This window comes from Oryx dammah, unplaced genomic scaffold, assembly GCF_014754425.2.
Source record: "Oryx dammah isolate SB20612 unplaced genomic scaffold, SCBI_Odam_1.1 HiC_scaffold_10, whole genome shotgun sequence".
In the NCBI taxonomy this organism is placed as follows: Eukaryota; Metazoa; Chordata; class Mammalia; order Artiodactyla; family Bovidae; genus Oryx; species Oryx dammah.
The window spans coordinates 66,058,939-66,071,843 of record NW_024070194.1 but is presented as its reverse complement, the minus strand read 5'-3'; the positions used below and the strand labels follow the sequence as shown (position 1 = coordinate 66,071,843).

The 12,905-nt window shown below is 44.4% G+C and overlaps 1 protein-coding gene across 2 annotated transcripts in view; it reads left to right on the top strand.

The window, feature by feature from the left end:
* CAMK1D (calcium/calmodulin dependent protein kinase ID) overlaps nucleotides 1-12,905 on the top strand; it is a 394,014-nt gene that overhangs the window by 355,319 nt on the left and 25,790 nt on the right. The window lies entirely within an intron of this gene.

Genomic DNA, 12,905 nt, shown 5'->3' with positions numbered 1-12,905 from the left:
GAGTCGGACACAACTGAGCGACTGAACTGAAGAGTACAATTCAGTGGCATCAAGTACATTCCCAGTATGGCACCACCATCACCACTGTCCGTCTCCAGAACTTTTTCATCTTCCCAAATAGAAACCCACTAAATATTAACTCCCGTTCATTTCCCCCCGCCCCTGGCAACACCACTCTGCTTTCTGCTTCTATGAATGTGGCTTTTCTAGGTATCTCATGGAAGGGGGATCATAAAATGTTTGTCCTTTTTTGTCTATTTTTTTTTTTACTTAGCATAATGTCCTCAGGGTTTTTCCATGTTGTAGTGTGTGTCAGAACTTCATTCTTTTTTGAGGCTGACTTATATTCCATTGTGTGTATATACTACATTTTTCTTTATCCATTCATCCATCGATGGACACTTGGGTTGTTTCCACCTTTTGGCTATTGTGAGTAATGCTGTTATGAATGCAGGTGTACTAGTACCTCGATGCTTTTGAGTATATCCTCAGATTGCTGAGTCACGTAGTAATTCTGTGTTTAACTACTGGAGGAGTTGTCATACTGTTTTCTAAAGGAACACCAACATTTTACATTCCCAGCAGGGATGCACAAGTGTCCCATTTCTCTACATCCTTGCAATCAATTTTTTTCCATTTTTTGACAATAGCCTTCCTAATAGGTGGAAAGATGAAGTCGTATCTCATTGTGGGCTGGATTGTATTTCCCTTACAGCTAGTGATGTTGAGCATCTTTTCATGTACCACCTTGGCTTGAGGATACAAACCAATATGAAAATATTAGGGCAAATCCAAAAGAAATCACAGTAAGAGGGACTTCCCTGGTGGTCCAGTGGTTAAGAATCTGCCCTGCAATGCAGGAGACACAGGTTCAATCCCTGGTCATGGAACTAAGATCCCACGTGCCATGGAGCAACTAAGCCTACAGCCAAAACTAGAGCGCCTGTGTGCTACAGCAAAGAGCTCAGGTGCTACAACTAAGACCAAATATCATATATTAAAAAAAGAAATCACAGTAAGAAAAATGTGATGAAAACGAAAATTTAGCCTTGGAATTCCTCATTTCTTCTCAGGTGCCTTATCTCTACGACCCAGGAAACACCACAGTCATAGGCCTGTTGCACTTATTTTCAGTTCAGTTCAGTCGCTCAGTCGTGTCTTACTCTTTGCGACCCCGTGAACCGCAGCATGCCAGGCCTCCCTGTCCATCACCAACTCCCAGAGTCCACCCAAACCCATGTCCATTGAGTTGGTGATGCCATCCAACCATCTCGTCCTCTGTAGTCCCCTTCTCCTCCTTTTTATAGTTATCTGTTGATTTGCTTAAGTTCACTATAAAGTTATTTTTAAGTTACAATTTCTTTTTGTAGTGATATTTTCAAACACTTATTATGGAACATACTTTCAGGGTAGGTTTAGGTCAGTGAGTCCCAAACTGATAGCAGATGAATTTCTTCTTCTTAACATCCTCAAGGAAGGGAGTGTTCTCTCACTGACAAAGCCCACCACACCCAAGAGGCTAGGAGAGACTGTGATGGGAGAAAGACTGGAAAGACCCCCGGTATTGGTTTTGTCTCATTATCTGGGAAGCAAATAGTCTTTCTACAGCATCCTTTCAACTGGCAACTTTTGCAGTTTAATGAGGATTTAGCTGACAGATCTTGTAGATTCTTATCACAGGAGAATTTTATCTGTTATGATGTACTTGGGTGTTGGGCTCCCACTTATGGAATTTAAGTAAAAGCCAGATTCATCTGAGCTATTATACAAAGCTAACACATTGCACCTAGAGAATGCTTTCAGTTCTGAGGCACTTTGGCCATCTTCTGCAGTAGTGTGATCCTTTTATGGAGGGAGGTGGGTTCCAGACCCTTTTGGGAATCTAATGAAGCTGTGGATCCTCTTCCCTATAAACTCACACCCATACAATTTTGCGTACTGTGTTGGAGGGTCCTGGGTGAGCAGATACTGGCCGTGGCCTTGTGTTATTTCCCTGGCTCCCTAAACCCTCAACTAAAGCTCTTATCCTTGACTAGCTTGACTGTGAAAGACTTAGAGAAATGAGCGATAAGCCAGTCCTCTTCCCGCAAAGCACCAAAGCAGATATCATCTAGAGAAATCTTCCATGGGTCTAGGTGAAAAATTGACCCTTTATCTGGCCTTCTGCTTATTTGTTTCATTACATCTGTTCTGAATCTTGAGCCATTGCTCTGGTCTGCAGTAGTATCTATATATAATTATTTCCCTGAAGTCTTGGCACTGGGGTACCATATATCAGAATACCTGAGAGGAGGTATGTACTGCATTACTAGGATAAGCAGTTTAAAGCCAAGCAGTGGTGCCTTAGCTCATACTGCTTTAACAGAATGCCACAGACTGAGTGACATAACCAGCTGACATTTATTTCTCACAGTTCTGGAGTCTGGAAGTCTAAGGCCAAGGTGCCAGCTGGTTTGGCTCTTGGTGAGAACCCTCTTCCTGGCTTGGTGTGCAGATGGCTACCATCTTGCTGTGTCCTCCCCCTCTGCCAAGAGGAAGGGAAAGCTCTCTGGTATTTCTCCTTCTAAGGGCAAAAGTAGGAATGCAAAAGTAGGAAGTCAAGAAACACCTGGAGTAACAGGCAAATTTGGCCTTGGAATGCGGAATGAAGCAGGGCAAAGGCTAATAGAGTTTTGCCAAGAAAAGGCACTGGTCATAGCAAACACACTCTTCCAACACAAGAGAAGACTCTACACATGGACATCACCAGATGGTCAAGACCAAAATCAGATTGATTATATTCTTTGCAGCCAAAGATGGAGAAGCTGTATACAGTCAACAAAAACAAGACCAGGAGCTGACTGTGGCTCAGATCATGAACTCCTTATTACCAAATTCAGACTCAAATTGAAGAAAGTAGGGAAAATCGCTACACCATTCAGGTATGACCTAAATCAAATCCCTTTTGATTATACAGTGGAAGTGAGAAATAGATTTAAGGGCCTAGATCTGATAGATAGAGTGCCTGATGAACTATGGACTGAGGTTTGTGACCTTGTACGGGAGACAGGGATCAAGACCATCCCCATGGAAAAGAAATGCAAAAAAGCAAAATGGCTGTCTGGGGAGGCCTTACAAATAGCTGTGAAAAGGAGAGAGGCAAAAAGCAAAGGAGAAAAGGAAAGGTATAAGCATCTGAATGTAGAGTTCCAAAGAATAGCAAGAAGAGATAAGAAAGCGTTCCTCAGCGATCAATGCAAAGAAATAGAGGAAAACAACGGAATGGGAAAGACTAGAGATCTCTTCAAGAAAATCAGAGATACCAAGGGAACATTTCATGCAAAGATGGGCTCGATAAAGGACAGAAAGGGTATGGACCTAACAGAAGCAGAAGATATTAAGAAGAGGTGGCAAGAATACACAGAAGAACTATACAAAAAAGATCTTCACCACCCAGATAATCATGATGATATGATCACTAATCTAGAGCCAGATATCTTGGAATGTGAAGTCAAGTGGGCCTTAGAAAGCATCACTATGAACAAAGCTAGTGGAGGTGATGGAATTCCAGTTGAGCTGTGTCAAGTCCTGAGGGATGATGCTGTGAGAGTGCTGCACTCAATATGCCAGCAAATTTGGAAAACTCAGCAGTGGCCACAGGACTGGAAAAGGTCAGTTTTCATTCCAATTCCAAAGAAAGGCAATGCCAAAGAATGCTCAGACTACCACACAATTGCACTCATCTCACATGCTAGTAAAGTAATGCTCAAAATTCTCCAAGCCAGGGTTCAGCAATATGTGAACCGTGAACTCCCTGATGTTCAAGCTGGTTTTAGAAAAGGCAGAGGAACCACAGATCAAATTGCCAACATCCACTGGATCATGGAAAAAGCAAGAGAGTTCCAGAAAAACATCTCTTTCTGCTTTATTGACTATGCCAAAGCCTTTGACTGTGTGGATCACAATAAACTGTGGAAAATTCTGCAAGAGATAGGAATACCAGACCACCTAACCTGCCTCTTGAGAAATCTATATGCAGGCCAGGAAGCAACAGTTAGAACTGGACATGGAACAACAGTCTTGTTCCAAATAGGAAAAAGAGTACGTCAAGGCTGTATATTGTCACTCTGCTTATTTAACTTATATGCAGAGTACATCATGAGAAACGCTGGGCTGGAAGAAGCACAAGCTGGAATCAAGATTGCCAGGAGAAATATCAATAACCTCAGATATGCAGATGACACCACCCTTATGGCAGAAAGTGAAGAGGAACTAAAAAGCCTCTTGATGAAAGTGAAAGAGGAGAGTGAAAAAGTTGGCTTAAAGCTCAATATTCAGAAAACGAAGATCATGGCATCTGGTCCCATCACTTCTTGGGAAATAGATGGGGAAACAGTGGAAACAGTGTCAGACTTTATTTTTGGGGGGCTCCAAAATCACTGCAGATGGTGACTGCAGCCATGAAATTAAAAGACGCTTACTCCTTGGAAGAAAAGTTATGACCAACCTAGATAGCATATTCAAAAGCAGAGACATTACTTTGCTGACTAAGGTCCTTCTAGTCAAGGCTATGGTTTTTCCTGTGGTAATTATGGATGTGAGAGTTGGACTGTGAAGAAGGCTGAGTGCCGAAGAATTGATGCTTTTGAACTGTGGTGTTGGAGAAGACTCTTGAGAGTCCCTTGGACTGCAAGGACATCCAACCAGTCCCTTCTGAAGGAAATCAACCCTGGGATTTCTTTGGAAGGAATGATGCTGAAGCTGAAACTCCAATACTTTGGCCACCTCATGTGAAGAGTTGACTCATTGGAAAAGACTCTGATGCTGGGAGGGATTGGGGGCAGGAGGAGAAGGGGACGACCGAGGATGAGATGGCTGGATGGCATCACGGACTCAATGGACATGAGTCTGAGTGAACTCTGGGAGTTGGTGATGAACAGGGAGGCCTGGCATGCTGCGATTCATGGGATTGCAAAGAATTGGACATGACTGAGGACTGAACTGAAAGGGCACTAATCCCATCAGGAGGGCCCCACCTTCATGACCTCATCTAAATGTAATTATCTCTCAAAGGCACTATCTCCAGATACCACCATGTTGAGCGGTAGGGTTTCAACATATGGCTTTGGGTTACACAATTTAGTCCACAGTAAACGGTTTGGTTGACCTCAGCTTAGTGAAAATATTAAAGCAGAATCCCCTTGAAACATGGATATTTTAGGTCAGGCGTGGCCCACACTTTAGAATAATGATATCAAACCTTTGTATAACAGTGCAGTGTATCTTTGAGTGAAATCAGAGTTCTGCTAGTGAGGAAGAAGGCAAGAAATGGATTTGCTGTATGTAACGCACTGTGTCTGCCATGGCGTGTTAGTAGGAAAATATCAGAAGGCCAACATGGTTAGAGAATCAAGACAGGATATAAGCAAGAGCCAGAGGAAGGGGAGACCTGAAAGAAAACTGACGGTTTTTTTCTTTTTTTTTGGCCCCACTACATAGCTTAATTCCCCAACCAGGGGTCAAACTTGTGCCCTCTGCAGTGGAGGCACAGAGTCTTAACCACTGGGCCAGCAGGAAAGTCCCCAAAACTTAGATTTTAACCCAAGTTGCAGTGCGAAGTCAAAGAACAGTTGACCAGAGGTGTGACCTGATCTGATTTTCACCCTGCACTCTATGTGAACCCAGCCAGATATTATATTGTGTACTACAATGATTCTCATTCGAATATTATTCTGGCTACTCTTCAAACAAGGGATTAGACAGGGCAGAAGTGGAGAGCAAAGATGGTTCAGAGGCTTAAGTTGGATGAGTGGTGATGATTGCTTCTGCCATGGGGGCAGGGATGGAGGTGAAATGGTGGATATACTGTGGATGTGAAGGATGAAGGGTAGAGATGCTTCAAGGATAAACCCAACTTTGGGGCAGATGCTAGGAGAGTGATGCAGAAACAATTTAGGGAGTAGGCGAGATTAGGAATTTCATTTTGGTCATGTTGAACTTGGGTCGCCTTTGAGACACCCATTGACTACGGTAAGCACATGTGGAGTTCAGAAATCTGGGATAGAGATATTGACAGGTTTATTGGGTATGAGCTGAGCAGTAGAATTAATACATCCCAGTGCAGTATACAATATAATATTTGGCTGGATTCCCATAGAGCATTAAGCAAAGAAATACTGTATTTCTTTGTTTTCATGTTAAGTATAAACTTGATAAGCTGAAACTTGGTGGTTGCCTGGTCATCACTAGCTTTGCTTTAAGGATTGATCTCAAGTTGATTCCATGATTGTGTCAAGACTTAAAAGTGGCAGCCTGGGTTTTCATCTTCCTTGGTACCTTCCAGAGCTCAGAGAGTCTCAAGCAGAGAACAAATGGACTTTGGACATCTCACTTATACCTTCCACAATGCTCAGATTATTATGAGTGAAAGGCCAAATCCTAGATATAAATTGCTACATAGTAGGGCTCTTGCCTGGAGAACCACTGGTCTCAAATTCATCATGATCAGTGTCAACAACTGGCATTTCTTGAGTACATTCTCTATTCCAGGCACTGTGTGTGGTGCTGAAAATAATCAAGATGGCAAAGACAGGATGCCTCTCATCAGAGTACAGTGTATATGGTGGGACAAGCAGTTTCCTAAGTGGACTGAGAGACACTCAAGGCTGGTGTCCAGCTCTCATAGTTCCTGGGATGAAACCACCATTGAGGAGGATAGGGTATTCAGGAAGGAGGGACCGTCATCCCAAGGATATCCAGAAGTTTGGAAAAGACTAACGTAAGCAGAGAAGCCAGAGGACAGCATCCCAACCAGGGGAGGGATGCAGACACAGGAACTGGGGTGCCTGAGGCATGTTTGAGGACCAGAAAATACGCTCTGAAATGCTCTGACTGGGTTGGTATTCTCGGTTAGAAGGTCGGCTCTGGGCTGAACTAGTGTCGGAAGTGAGAACTCGTGGACGTCACACTCTGGCTATTCCTCATGGGTCCGCCGTGCCTGGTCTTCCTATCCCATCCTTGATCTGAAGACTGATGAGGAAGGCTGCTGAGCGGGTCGTGACTGACAGGCAGCACACAGAGGAGCTGGTGCTCCCTGGGGGAATCTGTGCCGAGCCTTTGATCATTCGTGTCTCCTGGCATGGGAAAGAGGTCAGCCTCTGCCATTTTGGGGGTGCAGCAGCATTATTGCCCCTTGATGAACCTGTCGCCCTGAGATATCAGCTTGTAGCAACAGTGGCTGTGCCAGACACGCCATTTTCTCCTCTCCGCATGCCATTCAAACATTTTTCATTTTGTCGATGTAGATCCTTGATAAATCGGTTCTCTTTTGGATCTCCACAGTCATTTATGTTATCTATTCTTTGGCAAGAGAAATATTTTTTTTCCTAACAAGGAGACTCATTTTTTAAAAACCCTTTTGGTAGGTCCTTTCCCTGCCAGGAATCTTCCTTTGGGGATCAGGACTTGGGGAAAAAAAAAAAAAAGTCTTTGACAAGTAGCCTAAGCTGCTGGGAAGGATTGAAGATTGAGTAGGCTGGACACCATAATGAATTTGTTGGTGTCCAGTCTGATGAGAAAAAGAGATGCAAGAAGGCAAAGTGGTTATCTGAGGAGCTTTACAAATAGCTGAGGAAAGAAGAGAAGTGAAAGGCAAGGGAGAAAAGGAAAAATACCCAACTGAATGCAGATTCCAGAGTATAGCAAGGAGAGATAAGAAGGCCTTCTTAAATGAACAATGCAAAGAAATAGAAGAAAACAATTGAATGGGAAAGACTGGAGATCTCTTCAAGAAAATTGGAGTTACCAAGGGAACATTTCATTTAAGGATGGGCACGATAAAGGACCTAACAGAAGCAGCAGAGATTAAGAAGAGGTGGCAAGAATATACAGAAGAACTATTTAAAAAAAAAAAAAAGGACATCCTGGAGTGTGAGGTCAAGTAGGCCTTAGGAAGGATTACTACAATCAAAGCTAGTGGAGGTGATGGAATTCCAGCTGAGCTATTTCAAATCCTAAAAGATGATGCTGTTAAAGTGCTATTCTCAGTGTGTCAGCAAATTTGGAAAACTCAGCAGTGGCCACAAGACTGGAAAAGGTCAGTTTTCATTCCAGTCCCAAAGAAAGGCAGTGCCAAAGAATGCTCAAACTACCATACAGTCGTGCTCATTTCACATGCTCAAACTCCTTCATGCTGGGCTTCAGCAGTATGTGAACTAAGAACTTCTAGATGTACAACTGGGTTTAGAAAAGGCAGAGAAACCACAGATAAATTGCCAATATCTATTGGATCATAGAGAATTCCAGAAAAACATCTACTTCTGCTTCATTGAGATGCTAAAGGCTTTGTGTGAATCACAACAAACCGGAAAATTCTTAGAGGTAGGAATACCAGACTCCCTTATCTGTCTCCTGATAAACCTGTATGCAGGTGAAAAAGCAACACTTAGAACCGGACATGGAACAATGGACTGGTTCCAAATTGGGAAAGGAGTATGTCAAGGCTATATATTGTCACCCTGCTTGTTTAACTTATATGCAGAGTACATCATGAGAAATGCTGGGCTGGATGAATCACAAGCTGGAATCAAGATTGCCGGGAGACATATCAACTACCTCAGATAGGCAGATGATACCATTCTAATGGCAGAAAGCATAAATTAACTAAAGAGCTCTTGATGAGGGTGAAAGAGGAGAGTGAACAAGCTGGCCTGAAATTCAAAATTCAGAAAACAAAGATCATGGCACCCATCCCATCACTTCATGACAAATAGAAGGGGGAAAAGTAGAAGTGACAGATTTTCTTTTCTTGGGCTCCAAAATCACTGAATACAGTGACTATAGTCATGAAATTAAAAGACACTTACTCCTTGGAAGGAAAGCTATGACAAACCTAGACAGTGTATGAAAAAGCAGAGAAACCACTTTGCTGACAAAGGTCCATATACTCAAAGCTAGGATTTTCCCAGTAGTCATGTACAAGTATGAGAGTTGAACCACAAAGAAGGTGGAGCACCAAAGAATTGGTGCTTTAAAAGTGTGGTGCTAGAGAAGACTCTTGAGAATCCCTTGGACAGCAAGGAGATCAAACCAGTCAATGCTAAAGGAAACCAGTCAATGCTAAAGGATGGTTAGGGATAGATTTACCAGATCTGCTGTGGGTGGTGAGGGTGCTTACCCATGCTGTGACCTCTGACCTCTCTGCCTAGAGGAAATCCCAGGTGAATACTCATGCTCATACCCTTGCTTTTTGACTGGCTTCCTACATTGTTCGGTGTTTTAAACTAAGTCAAAAAAATAAAATAAAATAAAATAAGTCACAGAAATAAATTGACCAAGGTACACAGCATAATTAGCTTTGTAAGAATGGAGCGAAGAATGCTTAACCTGGTACACTAGGTCCATTTTTTGAGACAAAAGATGCTCCTTACCAAGGAACTCATCATTCTTTCCACCACTGAGAGCTGCCCCTTTATGGACCCGTGTGTCCCTAGAAACAGCACAAACCCACGCTTCAGCAGGAGAGAACACGATGTGATTATTGATCCCCAGTGAAACATCCAAGCCTGGGGTATTAGGATGGTTTCCTATTCTCATTTAACCCTGATAGAAATAATGAACTGGCGTTGTCAGCAGGCAGCACTCATCATCTTTTCATAAACCTCGCAGACCGGGACATATTGCCACATCTAGGCCACCATGGGTATATAGTTTTAACCTTGGCTTTAGACATTTAGAACTGAAATCAGATCTGTTGCTTCATCTTGCTCAGATGATCCCAGGGAATTGATTCATACTAGCCAGACTCCAAAGAGTTTAAAACAAAACAAACAAAAAAACACAACTGGAATGTCCGTTTATTAAATCACAATGAGATGCATGCCCTGCAAAGTAATGAGATATGCATGTCATCAGACTAGCAAGATCCAGGAGAAAGCAGACTCCAACAGGGAGTTTCCTTAGTGACCAGGGATCAGAGCTGAGGAGTTGGGTGGACTTGGATGGCCTTGGGTATTTTCATAAAGCCCTTCATGGGCTTCCGGTCACCTCTGTCTCCCAAAGGTGATTTCTGGCAAGGGGGGACCACTGTTGCCGCATCTCTGGTCAGAGTGGCTGCGTGCAGACGGTTCTTACACCTGCTGCCTCCCTCCACCTTAAAGACCAGCCACCACCCTGCACTCTTCTTTTGTTGTTCTAGCCTCACTGTTTTTATTTCAACAGGCATTGATGTTGGTTATAATTTCCAGGCTTGCTGATTTTACTCCTGCATTTCAGTGTGGCTGCTTTTTGAGGAGTCTCAGAAAGATGCCCAATCCTCGCCACCCCCCCTAGTCTATACTGAGTGGACCTTGTGGGTGCCTAAGTGCCATTTGTTTACAAGACCTGCTTGACCATATTTCAGCTTCATTCATGGGTTCATGGCCCTCTCTCCGCTGCTTTGGGAGAAGGACTATTAGTGGTCTGTTGACAGTTGGTTCACCTCTGCTGCTGCTAAGTCACTGCAGTCGTGTCCAACTCTGTGCAACCCCATAGACGGCAGCCCACCAGGCTCCCCCGTCCCTGGGATTCTCCAGGCAAGAACACTGGAGTGGGTTAAAAGTGAAAAGTGAAAGTGAAGTCGCTCAGTCGTGTCCGACTCTTAGCAATCCCTTGGATTGTAGCCCACCAGGCTCCTCCATCCATGAGACTTTCCAGGCAGGAGTACTGGAGTGGGGTGCCATTGCCTTCTCCGTGGTTCACCTCTAACCCTTAGGAAAGAACCAAGCATAAAATACTCTCTGGTTTCAAGAAGTGGGGGCAGGGATATGCACAGGGTGATGGAGGAAATTTACAAACAGTACCACTGAGGTCAAGAAAAGCTCCATTTTCCACAGTGATGGGAGCAATTTCCTGCCAGTGACTTTGGGGAAGGTGAAGTTTATCCCATCTGTGCCTTTGCCTCTGCAAAGGCCCAGGTAGAAGCAGGTGGTGGGGGCGCTTCCCCATTGGCTCAGCAGTAAAGAATCTGCCTGCAACGCAGGAGATGTAAGTTCAATCCCTGGATCAGGAAGATCCCCTGGAGAAGGAAATGGCAGCCTACCCCAGTATCTTGCCTGGGAAATCCCATGGACAGAGGAGCCTGACAGGCTACAATCTGTGGGGTCACAAAGAGTTGGACACAACTTAGTGACTAAACAACAAGGTAGAAAGGACGCCCAGCGGGAGAAGCAGGAAGGGAATATCTCCTTTGCCACAATGTGGCTTCAGGACAAATGGAAAAGCATTTCACTCCCTCTGCTCGCTTACTTCATGTAAGCATCATCTCCTGGAGACTGTCATTTAAGTAGCATCTAAATGCTTCAGGATATTTAGCCTGGAGGATGGAAGGCAGGGGATTGACATTTGCTCACTTAACTAACATTTATTGAAACTAATACTTGTTGGGCAATATGGCATGGCTGCTGAAATGGATTCATTACCGCCCTGGCCACACAGGCACTTCCTGTCTGCCAGAGGCAACAGGCAGTCAACAGATAACTTACAATCTGGTCATGCTGCCTGTCCCTAAGATGGGCGGCAGGAGCTGCTGGATGTGGGTGGGGCAGGACTCCCAAGAAGAGATGTGGACCCTGCCCAAGCCTTGAGGAAGGCTCCCCGAGAGTGGCGTACAGTGACCTGGACTTGGAAGGATTGTCTTCAAGTATCCACCAGGTTGTCAGGCAAGGGAAATGGTTAATTCTCTAAGACCCAATTATCTAAGGATATGATGTGCTTACTGTGATGGATAAAGATGTCTCATTCAATTTGAGATGTAATTTTTAAAATATAACTTGGAAGAGTTGATCCAGCTTTGAAACTTATGTGTCACCAATACTTAGCAATGGGGAAAGTAAAATCTCTGAATATCAGGATGTTTCATTTGTCTAGCACCACACCAAGTGAACGAAAGAATCAAACTAGGCTTTTATTATGTTTTAAAAGGTTTATGCTCTGGAATGGAGCGTGCCAGCATGGAGGCTGGAGGCAGGTGGTACAGGTTTTCTTTTGGTTAGAAAACCAAAAGGTGCACAGAGAGGAAAGTGGCCAGCTCATAATAATAGGTGTTGTGAGTTCAGACCTCTTAGTCTGAGCTGGGTTTGTGACCAGGAAGAGAAGAGATGGAGGTGGGAAGAGGAGAGGTACCAGTTCACACCAGCAAGTCTGGAAACGACCATGGAGGTGGTTCAGAAGGAGGGACCAGGAGCCCGTGACTCAATGGCAGGTACAGGTGCGCCGGGGCTGCTCACGAGACCACACCGCAGCTTCCGATAGGCTTGCCATGCTCTCACAGTGCACGTCCGAGGATGAGCCTCTGAGGGTGGAAGCAATTTCAAGTCATCCTCAGAAGTGCCTTGTGGGAACTTCTCTGGAGGTTCAGGGGTTAAGACTCCATGCTTCCAGTTCAGAGGGCATGGGTTCCATCCCTGGTCTGAGAACTGAGAGCCTGCATGCCACACGGCACAGCCAAAAAGTAAAAATTTTTTTTAAAGTGCCTTGTGAGAGAGCTTTTGGAGGCCAGGGGACAAGCAAAAAGTGCAATCAAAAGCCAAGGTCAACAGGATGGATGTACAAGACATTTCCCAAGTGTGGCTGTAAGTAGAACTTGAGAGAGAAGGAAGATTAGGAGATGGAGGAGGGAGACAGGGAGCAAAACCCCACAAGATGCACAAGTGGAGTTGGCAATCTGCCCGGGGTTCAGAATCATCAGTTAGCGCTCTTGTTAATCACCCCCAGACTGGATGTCTGCAATAATTGGTGCAGATCCATCACTCGTGAGAACTAATTCTAGCTGCTGAAAGTTTCACTGTGTTTCTTCTAACACAACTTTCCTGGCTGTTGGAAGCTCCCCTCACTTATCCCCCTCTGACCGCCCCTTCCCCACCTCCAATCCACTGTCAGCAGAGGCTGAG